Genomic DNA, 14,485 nt, shown 5'->3' with positions numbered 1-14,485 from the left:
CTATTCAGGATTTCTCAACTTCAGCACGACTGAAATTTGAGACTAGATCATTCTTTGCTGTGGGTGCCACCCTGTGCATTGTAAGATGTTCGGCAGCATTACTGGCTTCTCCCCACTAGATGCTAGCAGCGATCCCCCAGTTATAACAACCAAAAGTGTTTCCAGACATTGCCAAGAGTCCCGTGTGTGTGTGTGTATGCGTGTGCATGTGTGCATGTGTGCGTGCAAAACCACTCCTGGTTGAGAATCACTGCACTGCACTGGAGTGGCCACAAGGTGTGTCCAAGGATCTCTCACTTCGGGCTCCCTGGGGGGTAGTGAGCACATGTTTGAGAGACAGGGGACTTTCTGTGACTGCTACCTCTACTGGGCCCTTGTGCATTTTCCGAGCAATACTAATTCCTCCTCTGTCGTGCAGCAAGTGTCCATTATACACATTATTATGTATGAATCTCCCTAACAACCTGTGGGGTCACTGTTGTAATTTATCCGCCTTTTGCAGCAGAGGGAACTGATGTCACTTGCCCACGGTCATAAACTGGAAAGTGGCAGAGTTAGAGTATGAATCCAGGCACTGTGGCTTTTGAATCTCCCTCTCTCCCCACATACCACAGTTTCTCTAAGATTGAGCATATAGGAGGACTTTGTAAACGTTAGAGCAAGAAATCCCCGCGCACGCCCAGACTTCTCTCCCGCCGGCTGAAACATCATAAGCATCTCAGCAGGGAGCCTCTCTGTTGTGATTTTTTCCATTTGCGTTATTCACTTTCCATCTGTACAGGTTTAAAGTCTACACCTCCTTTGAGGCCTAGCTCAAATGCCACCACCACCGAGGAGCCCTCCCTCTTAATTCCCATTAATTTCTGTCACGAGTGCTTTATCCCTCCTTGGAACGCCTTCGTACTTTATCCTAATGTTACGGACCTCATCACACTCCGTAGCAGTGACATGTGTGTGACTTGTCCCTCCAGCCCCCAGCAGCAAACTCCTCGTGTTCTCCAGGGACCCTCACAGTGTCAGTCCATCACAATGGCCAGCATGGAGCCTGGTCGTTGTATGAATTGAAAAACACAAGATTTCTAAATTGATGCATGGACTGAGTGGATCATTGGATTGGGTAGCAGTAAGTTCTACCTGCAACCATTTACCTCTGTTTCACAGGTGAAGAAACCGGAGAAGGAAGAAGTCGCCCAAAGAAGACTCTGTGGGTCTTTGTGCCAAGAAGCAGCCTAGAAATTCAGATGCCATAAGCACCCACGTAGCACAGAAAGTAGCTGAGCTTAGCTGCTTGCATAAAATAGTGCCTGGATTCTGCGGTTGGTGGAAAAAGGGTCCTGAAAGTTGTAATCCACCAAATGCAACTGTCTCCTCAAACCAGGATCCATTTTCTCACTCGTTGTTGTTGTTGTTCAGGTCATTGCTGTTGAGCGTCACCTTGTACTGATTGATGATTTGTCATAGATACTGAAAAATATCCCATTGATCAGATTTTACCAACTGTTCAGGCAAGAGATCATGAAAGGAGAGACCGGCTGACAAGAGCCTGATTACTTTGCTTACAAAAGCTTTTTGTAGCTGTCATTATCTGGGCTTTGCTCCGGTACTCCGCAGTGTCAATTTCTTAGAGAGATTGAGCCGGGCCGCCAGAGGCATTCTTCTTTGTCAAATGTTGCACTTATTATTGAGTTTGTACCCAGGGAAACATTTATCTCCTGTGGCAGTGTTGCTGCCATGCTTGCTTTTCTGATGCCAGATTTGGTCCTAGTGAAGTTGAAGGAGGTCTTGTTAGAGCAGAAAGGATGGTGTTGAGGGAATGAGAGTAATTAACTTGAAGATGTGTGATCCTGGTGTCAGCATAGTAAATTGCCACAAGGATTGAGAGTCGGAGGCCTTCCACAGCTGGAGATGCTCAGAGAAACTCACTTGAGATCACTATGCATTTCTTAGACACACCTTTGGTTGACCTTTATTCCAGACTCTGTTTTTAAATGAGGCCATCCCACAAAGATTCTTTGTTAATGAGAAGCAATGGGTGCATTTGATTTATTGGTGATATACAGTTTTGTTTTGTTTTTAAATCACAGTGTCGCTGCTTCCCAATTCGAAATATAGTATCATCGTAACGCACCCAATATAATCAGAGAGACTGTGGTCAAAATGGCCTCATCTCATGGACTGTTTCCTCCTTTTCCTACCTACTTTCACAGTAACTGTGGGGCCAGCGCATCCCTGAAAAGAAGCAAAGTCTCTACCAATTGCATTATCAACTGATAAGTGCTATATGAGACCATATGTCATGATGCAAGGGGGAGAAAGAATGTCATTTCTGCTTCTGATGCAAAAGGCAGAAATAGCCCAACTTTGATGAATGATCCATGTGTGAGCATGCAATTAGAAAACCTTCTCTCACTTGTAAGATAAGCAAGTGTGATACAGATATGACAGAAAGAAAATGAATACCTAACTCTTAAGTATCATGATCTAAAGAACTCTGCTTGATTTCCCCCCCCTTCAACCACAGCAGTATTCGGAAAAAATAACTCAGAAACTTGACAAGTTTTTTAAAAGGTTTATTTGTTGCAAGAAATCAACCTTCCCTCTATCTCTTTTCACACCATAGGAATTCAGAACACAGCCCCTGTTTAAAAATAATATTTCTTCAAAACAGAAAAAACAAACTTGCCTCTACATGGAACACTTTCAAAGAGAGAACATGAACAAACAGGTTTTTAATTTCAGGTGGGAAGTAGACCTTTTTGGCCCAAATTTATTTGCAGATAAGAAACTGTCATGTCAAGGGCTCAACTAGCTACCACCAAACGATGGCTTATTTTAAAAACACAAATTCAAAACAAGACATTTATTCATAGAGGAAATTGATAATTAACCACATACGATACACGGCTCCATTTAGAGATCTTGGTTTTCCAGAAAGCAAGTAGCTGAGGAAGTTTTAGTCATCATCTTAGACCTCAGGATCATCTCTCGTCCAAACAAGTAGCATTAAACTGCTTTCTATGTTACAACTGACAACCTAAAGAGCTTTGCCTTACAGTGCTCAGAAGTGTTTGTGTGACAGCTTTCAACCTTCATGAGAGTTTAATCCTTATGAATGTAGCTTTACCCATATGACTTTGGATTCCAGAGAGCAAGAGTCTGACTTCTTCTGTTTTATACTCTGCTGGGTTTTGAAAATTGGAAGCACATTGTTCAATTAAGAACCAATTAATGTGACATTCCAGCATGAAAGAAGTGTTAGGCAAGAGGAACCCACTGCAAACTAATCAGTTTGAATTTCATTGACTCACAATCTGCTGTTTCTTGAAGGCGTACAAGTGTTTTGCATTCATACCACCTCTGGCTCTTGGAACTTGACTGAATTCAGAAACTATGTAGGGTCAAGTTGAGTCAGGATCACATGGCGACCCTCCCAGAGTAGCCCAGTTTCTGCAAAAATGTGCACACTATGGGTGTACCCTTTCTCTCATGTTGGTGCTAAGTCATTACTTCGCAGCGGATGCTCTGAAGTCGGCCATGTGATTCAAAAGATAAATAACACTGAGAAACTCAAAGGGCATGGGTTACAATCCAATTCTCTCAAGCGGAGTTTGTGCCATGAACTTCAGTTTCCTCATCTCTTAAATGGAAACAACAGGGGCTATTAAATGGAACTACGTTGCTGTGCCTCTCACTATCAGAGAAGAAAAGTCCTGGGTTTTTGAGTAAATGCCAGTCTCAGCAATTAGTCCATCAACTGAAATTCTTTGTGCAGTTTCAATTAGATTGAGAACCCTCCCTGGTTTCCACTCGGGCTGTTGTGCAACATTTCTGCAAGGCTAACAGCTGTCTTATTCCACCCCAGAGAGAGCTCTATTTCAGCTACTCTGGCGTTCCTAGTTCATAAAGCACTCCAGGATCCAGTGGGCGAAAGACACTCTTTAGCACTGCAAGATGATATTTGTTAGTAGTAAATAAGCTATGGTAAAAAGGCAGGCGGCGATTATGCTCTTGTTAATGACTCACTCAACACTCTAGTTGCATTCACTATACCAAGAACTGGTTGAATATCAAAGAACTTGAACTGGCGGATTTCATAGGGGATTTTTTTGTTAATGTCCGAAGATCTCCCAAAAGAAAAAAATAAATACCAAGTATGGAAGTTCACAATCTCTCAGCATCATTTCCCATTTCAAAACGGATGTGCCAGGAGATATTCTATACAGTTGTTTGGCAGTTTTATTTGTACTTAAATTCATTTAAGGCAGCTTTCCAAGTAATATCCTAAAATAGCTTCACTAGATTCTAGTCAGACTCAGAGAGCTATACTCGATTCCCTTTTCCTTCATTCCCTCTTTTCCCCTCTCCATTCTCTCTTCCATCCATTCTCATCTCTTTCCACTGTGCTCCAAGAGACCCCAAAACCTGCCTTCAGCAAAGCTTGCTCAGAATCCCCTTTAACATGTCTGTTGCTTATTGTCCATAGGTGGTGCCCCTCCCCATCATTTTCCCTGCTCTGATCCACAGAGCCTACCCCTGATGCAACCCTTGCCCAGGCTTCCTTGATAGCTGGTGTTAAGGAGGGTTTGGCCAATGGGACATGAGAAGAGAGAGGTGGCAGTATTTCTCCTCTCCTCTCTCCCTACTTGGCATCACTGGTTTGGCAGCGGCTTCATCCCTCTGTGACTACAGCTCCTGTTGCCTGAGTCCTGTCATCCAGGACTCTGGTGACAGTATTTCCTCTCTTTGCCCTCTGCCTAAAGGCAATAATAAATTTCTGCTGTTTCTGGTCTCTGGCTGCCTCCACCTTGATAGCTGTCTCACTCCTGTTCACAACTCTGAAATACGGCTGATTGAAACTAGATCTCGAGCTCGTGTAGGACTCTGGTTGTCCTCCCTCCCACCTCACGTACAGACACAAGGAAAGAGAAAGATACAAAACTCTGTTGAATGCATATGGGCCTTACTACTTGGTTTGGACTGATTTACTGCCTGAGTCCCCTCAGACTCTGAATATACAACCCCCCTTTCTGTTACTATTAGCCATATAATGCAACTTCTATCATATGGTAGAATTAATCATGAAGGAATACTACTTATTTGGAGATATATCGATACGAAGGTGGTAATGAAGTAACCATGTAAAGTAGTGAGAAAATTATAATTAGTCACACTTAAAGGCTTTCATAATAGCGAAAGTAGAAATTAGCCAAAATAAAATGTCTAGCCGTTCGTTTCATTATAACGAACGTCTTTTATATCTCTTTATTGCAACCTCAGGTAGTAGCAGCTTTCTTTGGGGTAAAGCCTAATTTCAGTGTAGTCCCAAAGGAGTCCTATTAATTTAAAAGGCAGTAAGTATTTAGTGAGAGGACTCAACTTTTGGAAGTATAAATTTACTCTCATTATGTTATAAAGGATATAAGATATTTTTAAAACGGTGACCAAATATTTATAGCTGATATCCTGCTTTTCTCATTACAATATTTGTCATGAAGATGAATTAGTGTTGTGCCATTTTCTGTTCTCATTACAATCTTGGTCCTGAGGTGAAATATTGGATGTTTAATATTTTTGTTATGAATTACAGCAGAAAACTGTACAACGTTGACCTTTTTAATATTCTGGTTTCTGACTGGCTGGCATTTCCACTCCTCCTCTTCTTGTAACAATTCCTACTAATATGGAAGAAAGGTTTAAGATAGGTAGCCAATGAGAGAGCAGAATATTAAAAAGGTCAACAGAGTATAGTCTTTTCTGTAAATTCAAAAAAATTTATTAGGACATTACAACTCAAATACTATCACTCATACTTATGAACACAATATGTAATTCATATTTGTGAAAAACAACCCTGTTTTAAAACATTCTCATTACCGTGATAAAAGTACAACATAACGTCTGAAGACTAAAAATAATCTCCCAAGTATTTTATATTATAATAAATAAGGAATATTGGTTAAGAATCACAAAGTTACTGAAAATGGACATAAAGAACACTTTCTTCACTTTCCTTATGGTACAAAGTTGTATTATTTCTTCAGCAATAGCACTAATATCAACAGATAACTGCAGACCTGGAAATTTATTTGGAGTGGTTGTAATGTTATTCACTGTTTAAAGAATTCTTGATTTGGATTTTGGCAAATAAAAGCCAAAAAACATTTTAGATTGTAGATTTCTATTCACTATTAAAAAAAATTTTTTTAATGTCTTTTTATTTTTGAGAGAGACAGAGTGTGAGTGGGGGGGGGGGGGGACACAGAATCAGAAGCAGGCTCCAGGCTCCAAGCTGTCAGCAAAGAGCCCAATGCGAGGCTCGAACTCACAGACCATGAGATCATGACCTGAGCTGACGTTGGCCACCCAACCGACTGAGCCACCTAGGCGCCCCTCTATTCACTATTTTAAATAGCACATTGTACTTGTCCAATAAATATTTGCTGACTGAACATACATGCAGGAAAGCTAAAACAAACTATAGAATTAAAATAGAGTTCATATTATTTTTGAAGGGTTACACGAATCACTGCAAACAACAAAATAAAAACAAGATAAGGAGGGGCGCCTGGGTGGCGCAGTCGGTTAAGCGTCCGACTTCAGCCAGGTCACGATCTCGCGGTCTGTGAGTTCGAGCCCCGCGTCGGGCTCTGGGCTGATGATGGCTCAGAGCCTGGAGCCTGTTTCCGATTCTGTGTCTCCCTCTCTCTCTGCCCCTCCCCCGTTCATGCTCTGTCTCTCTCTGCCCCCAAAATAAATAAACGTTGAAAAAAAAAATAAAAAAAAAACAAGATAAGGGATTATAAGATACTACTGAGTTTTAACGTTCACTGATGCGTTACTGTTACAGTACCTGACCTAAAGTAAAAATTAAGAGTGTTTTTATGAATAAGTGAGAAAAAGAAAGAGGAATGGAAAGGGTATTATTCACAGCCTGTGGATTACAGTAATACCCATCTGTACTTTCTAGTCTATTCAGCATTTTTGCCGTTTATAAATCACCTAGGTCCAATTTTACCTCCCTCTCCTATTCTCCCTCACATGAGGGCCACATGATCTCTGTTGACAAACTGAGTGTTTTTCTTCTTAGAGGCTGTGTTGGGATGAGATGGGCATTTAATGCAATCAGGGCTGATACAGATCCACAACAAGGGATGGAAAGGAATGTTGAATGAGGCTGTTCTCTTTTTACTGGCTCACCAGCTATAAGGACAGCACATCCTTACAATTTCCTGTGGCCATCTTTGCTCCCAACTAGAGAAAATCAGCTGGAGAGGCCAACAGAGCGAAAACAAAGTTAACAGATGAAAGAGGGAGAGAAAGGCATGGTGACATCATTTCGATGCCTAGATAGGGCCTTATTTAAAACTAGTGCCACCTCAGGAACATCTCAGTTATTAATTAATTCCCTTTTAGCTTATGCTAACTTAAGCTGAGTTTCTGTCCCTTATAATAGGAAGACTCTTAACTATAGAATTATTACAAAGATTTCTAAGACCCGTACAGACCCCAAGCATTAAATGTGTACTGAATAATACATACAACTATTTTTGAATGATTATGGATGCTTTGGTCAATAAATTATAAATATATGAACCCAGAACAACTTTCTGTCATTAGTTAATTAGTATACACTGATCTTATTAGTATATGTAGACTCTGTAAACATATTCTACCCTCAGAGAAGATCTTCATATTTAAACTTATTGGGAATCATTGATATAAGATGCCTTTATTTTGAATTCACTTGTGATCTGTTAGTATTATAGTTACTCGCAGCTAGTTCTTGTAAGTGTTGCCCAAGTTTCTCTGCTCTCAGAACACGGATGCAGGCCATACATTGTCTATAAATCAATCAGTAAACGTGTATCATTATTTAAATATGAGGTGCTAAGGTGAGTCCAGTCTCATCACTGCCCCAAGAAGCTTCAAGTCTGAGGTACCTGGGTGGCTCAGTCAGTTAAGTGTCTGACTCTTGGCTTCAGCTCAGGTCATGATCTCACAGTGCGTGGGATCGGGCCCCGCGTGGGGGCCTGAGTTGGGCTTTATGCTGACAGCACGGGGCCTGCTTGGGATTCTCCCTCCCTCTCTCTCTCTCTGTCCCTGCACATCTTGCTCTCTTTCTCTCTCTGTCTCTCAAATACACTTTAAAAAAAACCAAAAGCTTAAAATCCAGGGGGAGGACAAGGCATATACACATGATAAGCAGACCAATAATACCGCGTCAAAATAACTTTGAAGGGAATGTTTCCAGCCACGTTTCTTGATGAATTTAAAACTCATTTCTTTTGCATATTTAAGAATGCCAAAATGGTAAAAGTCTGATCCTAAGGGACAATACATGAGAGAGGGAGATGTTTATGACTAAGTCCTTTCTTCCACTGGTAAAACAATTCAAAGCTTATTCAAAGCTTATTTTGAGAAGCCCTCCATTCCTGAGCAGGCAAGGCTGTTTTCTGCCACATAGCATGTCCTTTACTCTCCTCTAGTGGACACCTCTCTGCCTCTTTTTCTCCTGCTTCTATTTCAAGGTCTTCTCCGGCATCATGCATTTTTGCAAAACAGTGTCATTGGCCCTGGCCTGTTCTACCTTGTCCTCTCTCTCTGGAGACTGAACTTTACAAGACCAGTGCTCTAACCACTGAGCTATGGAGCCAACTCGTTGAGACTGAACTTTAGGGACTGCACCAACCAAGCTTTCTGATCTCCTGGCTTCCAGCTGGTTTCAGGAGGTGGGAGCCTCTATAGGAGATGAGAGGTGGGTGCAAAGACAGGGTCAGAATATTCCCTCCCCTGGTTCCCTCTCAGTTGGGTCCCTGCAGGTTGACTGAATCCTTTAACCAAAAGCTACAATGGCCTTCTCTAAGTTCTGGTAGTGCTCCCTCCTCTTGTCCCGTTTAGACTGACGGTGTTAATGGGTCCCCACTATTGGTAGCCTCACCAACCTTGTTGGTTTTCCATAACCCTTCCACACTGTTGTAAATTATTCCTTCATTAAGGAAGGAATGCCTTTGTTTCTTTCTTATACTTGTGGCCTGTTCTGCTCAATCACTGCACCAGTCACACTTCACTGCCCACATTTGTTTCCAAGTTCATCTCCCCGGTGGTCTGGAAACTTCTGGAGAGTAGACTGTGCCTGTTCCCCAATGGTAGGGCCCATAGCAGGTGCTTACAGGCTGAATGAACAGCTGAGAATACTGCCCTCAACCTAAGTCAGTGTAACAGACATTCCTATTAGAGTCCTTAGAATGTCACAGTATTTTGCTCATCATGTGACCTCTAGTCAAGGATTTGATGACTCATGTTTGCCAGGTTTAGAAAATCAATTCTTGGGGTGCCTAGGTGGCTCAGTTGGTTAAACATTCGACTTCGGCTCAGGTCGTGATCTCATGGTTTGCGAGTTTGAGCCATGAATTGGATTCTCTGCTGTAGTGTGGAACCTGCTTTGGATCCTCTGCCCCTCCCCCAACTGCATTCTCTCTCTCTCTCTCTCTCTCTCTCTCTCTCCCCAAAATAAATAAACATTCAGAAAAAAGAAAGTCAATTTGTTATCTCACTTAGATTCTGGTTAATTGGTTCAGATTTGCCAACTGGAGGGATATGACGTTTTATACTAAACCAATTCCATACTAGTAGTTGATGATAAAAACTCTAATTGACAAAAGGAGAGCAGTTAATTTTCCCTCCGTTTTCTTATGAAAAATTTCAAACATAAAATCTTTGAAAAAACAGAACATCCGGATACTCACCACCTAAATTTAATAATTATTAACTTTTTTCATATTTGTATGTTTAATCATCTTTGCTGAATCATTTGAAAATAAGTTACAGGGGCGCCTGGGTGGCGCAGTCGGTTAAGCGTCCAACTTCAACCAGGTCACGATCTCGCGGTCCGTGAGTTCGAGCCCCGCGTCAGGCTCTGGGCGGATGGCTCAGAGCCTGGAGCCTGTTTCCGATTCTGTGTCTCCCTCTCTCTCTGCCCCTCCCCCGTTCATGCTCTGTCTCTCTCTGTCCCCAAAATAAATAAACGTTGAAAATAAGTTACAAACGTCACTCACACTTCACCCCTACATACTTCTGCATGCGTCTTCGAAAACTGTGCCTAATCTCCTAACCGCACTCCCAGTACCACACTAGCAATAACACCCTGATAGCATCTAATATGCATCCGTGCAGTGTGCTTGCCAGCCGTACTCGGGGGGCAAGGGAAACTTCGGCTCTGGGAGCTGCTCTGGTTTAATCTCAGTCTTATCTGGCTTGCAGCATTTTTATAAATGTCGATATCTGTCAGCTTCTGCTGCAGCCGTTGAGATCAACAAATTGAACTGTGCGCATATCTGAAAGTGGAGCAGTGAAGAGAGTTCTTTCTGGGCTTCTCCGGAAGCTTATTCTCAGGGATGAGGTCAGGACTGCCAGAGACAGCAGGAGGTAGGTTCTCAGCAAGAAGACGCTTTAGATGTCTCTTCTTTCATTTCATTTTTTTTCCCCTAACTCTAAGCCAGGGATATCTTTCTTTCTTTGGGCTAGAATTTACTTCTATCTTTTTCTAAAAGAAAGGGGAAAGAAGCATCTAGTTGTGAAAGATGACCCTCACGTGGAACTTGTAAAATAATCCAAGCAACTCTAGGACCTTTGCTGGGAGGCTGACCCTCACTCGTTGACACCTGCATCCTTCATGGTCGTGCTGAAATATGTGCTTTATTTGTTGCAGCAGTCAAAAAGTTTTAGGTCCCTCATTCTTAATTTACAAAAAGAAGCAAGTGAAACCCCTGAACTAACAAAATTCAGTTGTTTTGATTTTTTTTCCTTTACCTGTTGATCAGCTATTTAAAAAAAAGAAGAAAAAGAAAAGAAAGAAAGGAGAAAAAGTTCTTTGCCCTTGGGTTGAAATAACAATATGGCAACAGAATGAGGTTTGAGGTAGGAGGGTTACTTGCTGAATATTGAATGAGTACAAAGGGTAGTGGATGAGCTTGAAGAACCTCCATTATGTTGGAGGCCATGATGAGCTGATCACACCAGGAGGGTAGGTAAGTTTCCCACAGGTCATTTCCTTTTCCCTTCTCCCTTTGCTGTCAAGGGCAGCAGCAGGAGAGAAAAGCCAGGGTATTTCTCCCCCTCTTTCTGCTTCCTGTGGGGCCTCCAGCTTTGGGTCTATCTGACAAAGACCCCGCCTCCTGGAAGGCCGTTCCCTCCATGGTACCAGCGGTGCCTGTTCCCTTTAAACAGTCCTGTTAACAAAATCTCCTCCCAATTTCCCTCCAACTTTCTGCCACTAATAACCTCCTCACCCTCTGTTTGTCTTCCACATAATGTAGCTATTTCTTATTTTATACATCTGTGTAAAGATACAGAGTAATTTCTGCTTCCTTCTCTGGACATTAACCAAAAGAGCAGACTCTTGAACAACATGGGTTTGAATGGCATGGGCACACTGACATATGGATCTTTTTGGATAAATACAGTACTGTGAGTGTATTTTCTCTGCCCTATGATTTTCTTTTCTTTTTCTTATTCTTTTAATTTTTTAAATTTTTTAGTGTGTATCTGAGAGAGAGAGAGGGAGAGAGACAGAGCGCAAGTAGGGAAGGGGCAGAGAGAGAGGGAGACCCGGAATCTGGAGCAGGCTCCAGGCTCCGAGCTGTCAGCACAGAGCCTGACGCAGGGCTTGAACCCACAAACTGCGAGATCACGAATGAGCCGAAGTCAGACACGTAACTGACTGAGCCACTCAGGTGCCTCTGATTTTCTTAATAACATTTTTTCCCTAGCTTCCTTTATTGTAAGAATAAGTAAATAATACATGTAACATATAAAATGTTTGTCAATCGACTAATTATATTATTGGCAAGTCTTCCTGACAACAGTGGGCTGTTATTAGTTACGTTTTTGAGGAGTCAAGAGTTATACACAGATTGTTGACTTCACGGGGCTGGCACCCCTAATCCCCACATTGTTCAAGGGTCAGCTGTATATCTTCCCAGTATAGCCCCTTAAGAGCTGAAGTAAAAATGGTCAGGACAAATTCAAAATAAATACGATTTTTTTTTCTCCAAGTTATTAAGTGCCCACCGTGTGTTAAGGAAGTGGGGCTAGGCACAGGGGAAACAAACACACAAACAACCAAATTCCTATATTAAGGAGCTCACAGTTTAGTGGAGGAAATAGAGCACTAGATGATTTTAATAAATGATAACGAATGCTGTAAGGACACAGAAAGTATCCACAATGTATCCCAATGTGCTTCATTGTTTACTGGTTAACTTTGGTGGTGGGGCACAGGGAATGAACAGCAGTAAGAGTCATGAGAACCAGGCCCTAGGCTGGCTCTGTTCCCACTGATTGTGGGACACAGGTGGGTCATCACACCTCTCCAGGCCTCCGTCCCTCATTTGTAAGAGGTAATACGGGAGGTTTCTTTCTAATCACAAACGTTCTTACCACGACCTTTCCAATCCCTCCTTTAACAATTGTGAGAGGCCACCGGAACTTTAAGTTCTTTCCAAAGGGCATGACTGAGGCATGACTCACCCCCATTTAACCTAGGAGCCGCGTTTCTGCAATCTACTGCACGACACAGGACCACACACACACACACACACACACACACACTGTCACTGCTGTGTCATTGTAAGTCTTAGGCACTCCAGGGTCCAGGGGCCTGGGGCCTGTTGGGGGAATGCGTGGTTAGTGACCAATACAACCCAACAGAGCAGACATCATCATCTGACAGTTGGCTCAGACGCTGGAGACAAGTGAGGGACCCTCCAGTTTGGGGTCTCTGCACACCCTGGAGGGATGCATCTAACTCAGACAAGGACGTGTCCCTCTGGCTGAGTTCTTTACTGACCCCTCCGTGATGCATTCCATTACCATTGAGTGATGGCTGCATTTCAATGGGAACAAAGCAGCTCCTTTCTGGGGGAGCCATAGAGGGAACTGATGATTTAAATATATTTTTAGGGGCGCCTGGGTGGCTCAGTCATATGAGTGTCCGGCTTTGGCTCAGGTCATGATCTCATAGCTTGTGAGATTGAGCCCCCACGTCAGGCTCTGTGCTGATACCTCAGATCCTAGAGCCTGCTTCAGATTCTGTGTCTCCGTCTCTCTCTGCCCTTCCCCACTCGCACTCTGTGTGTCTCTCTCTCTTTCTCAAAAATAGATAAACAATGGGGCGCCTGGGTGGCGCAGTCGGTTGAGCGTCCGACTTCAGCCAGGTCACGATCTCACGGTCCGTGAGTTCGAGCCCCGCGTCAGGCTCTGGGCTGATGGCTCAGAGCCTGGAGCCTGTTTCCGATTCTGTGTCTCCCTCTCTCTCTGCCCCTCGCCTGTTCATGCTCTGTCTCTCTCTGTCCCAAAAATAAATAAACGTTGAAAAAAAAAATTAAAAAAAAAAATAGATAAACATTAAACAAAAAATATTTTTAAAAGTGCATTCTCATTATATGCTTTTTTTCACTACTACACCATATGAATAAAAATCTTAATCAGTGACATTTATTATGCTTGGATATTTAATTCCTGTCCATGTAAAATTTAAATAATCTCTTTCAAATAATTTGCTTATAGCCATTAGAATTTCTTCTTTTATTTTAAAAAAGATTTTAATGTTTATTTTTGAAAGAGAGGGAGAAAGAGCTGGGGAGGGGTAGAGAGAGAGGAAGACACAGAATCTGAAGCACGTTCCAGGCTCCGAGCTGTCAACACAGAGCCTGATGTGGGGCTCGAACTCACAAACCATGAGATCGTGACCTGAGCCGAAGTCAGACCCTTAACCTCCTGAGCCACCCAGGCACCCTGCCATTAGACTTTCTGAAGGACCTCACAAAACAGCTCTTGCAGAAGCATGAGGACTCCTTTTGAAAATAGCAAACTGGCCATAGGACAACATTTCTAGCCCTGTCCCAGCACAATGTTATTATAGGGATTCACAGCAAAGTAACAAAAGGAAAGAAAGTCTAGACTGGACAAAAATGCAGCAATCTGATGTATTCTCAGATGGGCTCTATAAGAAAGCAAATTCAGGGGTGCCTGGGTGGCGCAGTCGGTTGTGTCCGACTTCAGCCAGGTCACGATCTCGCGGTCCGTGAGTTCGAGCCCCGCGTCAGGCTCTGGGCTGATGGCTCAGAGCCTGGAGCCTGTTTCCGATTCTGTGTCTAGGGAGACACTGTGTCTGTGTCTCTCTGCCCCTCCCCCGTTCATGTTCTGTCTCTCTCTGTCCCAAAAATAAATAAAAAAACGTTGAAAAAAAAAAAAAAGAAAGCAAATTCGCCATATTATTCTCAAGAGAGTTATGATTTAAAATGTACTACTTAAAACAGGCTTGCAAATATATGGAAGAAATTCTGCTTGGCCTCTATTAAGTGTTCAACAAACTCAAGTTAAAATTCTAGCGGCAAATTGAATTTTAGAAATGATGGGTTTCAGCCCTGTGGATTGTAACCAGTCCAGCCCATTTGCGGGGTCTTCTGTTATAAAAGATATATAC

Source organism: Felis catus, chromosome C1 (assembly GCF_018350175.1).
Source record: "Felis catus isolate Fca126 chromosome C1, F.catus_Fca126_mat1.0, whole genome shotgun sequence".
Taxonomy (NCBI): Eukaryota; Metazoa; Chordata; class Mammalia; order Carnivora; family Felidae; genus Felis; species Felis catus.
The sequence above is the reverse complement of the archived record's forward strand: the minus strand, read 5'-3'. Positions refer to the sequence as shown.